Below are 1,434 nucleotides of genomic sequence, written 5' to 3'. Positions count from 1 at the left end.
GCATGGAAGCAGACATTTTTAAGGAGGAAGACCATCCATCACAGCAGACTGTCAGTGATCTGACAAGCAGGGTACCATCAGGTTCCAGTACAACTGAGAAGGTTGTATCTTTATACCCAAGCTGGGTTGGCAATATGAGTGAGTCCTCCAGCAAGATTTTGATTTGATTCAGAAGCTAGTGGTCTGTTAAGTAACAGTAAAGTCTCAACAGATAACCTGAGCCAGAACCAAGCTTTTCAGCATCCAAAGCAATTATCTTATTCAACCAACTCTGATTTTTTTCCCCAGAAGTTGACTTCTAGCATAAACTGGGCTAGAATTCATGATGCAAGTGAGAACATGGAAGTGTTCACTCCTCCTTTGCTCCCTGCCTCAGAGATGAACCATTCTGCTACCACATACAAAAGCATGGAGCAGGTTGGTTTGCTTTAAATAATTACTGAATTTTAAACTGCCCACTGTGTATTCCTGACAGTGGCCTAGTCTGTCCAGAAAGAAAGGGTCAGTGACTTTCATGTCTGTATATAGATAGGAAGCTTCACTGGTAAGACTGGGAAGTGAATCATAACCCTGTGTCTGATGTTGTTGCTCTAATGCATCCATGCAATAAAGTGTTTTTCACAAGAGACAATTAAACAGTCTTGCTCTTATTCCTCTTCTTTGACAGTTATTGCTATCTCCCTCCCTCTAGTGGAAAGGATTGCATGTTCTGGCTCCACGTTCTTGTGTCTGTAATGGTTGTGGGGCACGTTCCTGTTCTTTTTTCCTATGTCTTTTTATCAGTCCTCTTCTCATGCTCCAAGTACTTTTTTTTTTTTTTTTCCCATTTCTGATGTCTTTCTTTTCTTAGTTTTGACAAAGTGGTGCATGGAAGTAACTCCACAGTATCTCTTCCTCTGAACAATCAATTTCTTCTCATAAGATAGTAAACAATTCAGTGCTTAGGTTGCATTTTTTAAAGAAATTCTTATGTTTCCAACACAGCTGAATTTATTACTTAGCACATATCTATGAGGGCAGTTCTCAGTCCTTTTTCCACTGGAGGTCTATCATTATTTTAACACTTTTTTTTTTTATTCTAACGAAAAGTGTAGTACTTTACACATAGGGGCCGAAAAATTGTTATTCCTTGGTTCTTGGGAAAGTAATAATGTAAATAATGCTGCAGTTGAAGATAATTTCTTGTGAGTCCTGGGAATCTGCTACTTTTGTTCTCAAATGACGTAAACAAGGTCATTAAATTTAATGACCAGAATGTATCCTGCAAACTATTCTACAGTTTGCAGGATATATTTATAGTATGTATTCTATAGTCCATATTCTATAAACTGTCAAAATTGTAAACTTTCAATAGCTGGTCATAAAGTCTGGTACTAGTCTTAGGTATTCTTTGTTCTTTGGTGCCTTCTGACATTTGACTATGTGAGTTACTTG

This window comes from Prinia subflava, chromosome 2, assembly GCF_021018805.1.
Source record: "Prinia subflava isolate CZ2003 ecotype Zambia chromosome 2, Cam_Psub_1.2, whole genome shotgun sequence".
Lineage (NCBI taxonomy): Eukaryota > Metazoa > Chordata > Aves > Passeriformes > Cisticolidae > Prinia > Prinia subflava.
This window is presented reverse-complemented; position numbering follows the sequence as displayed.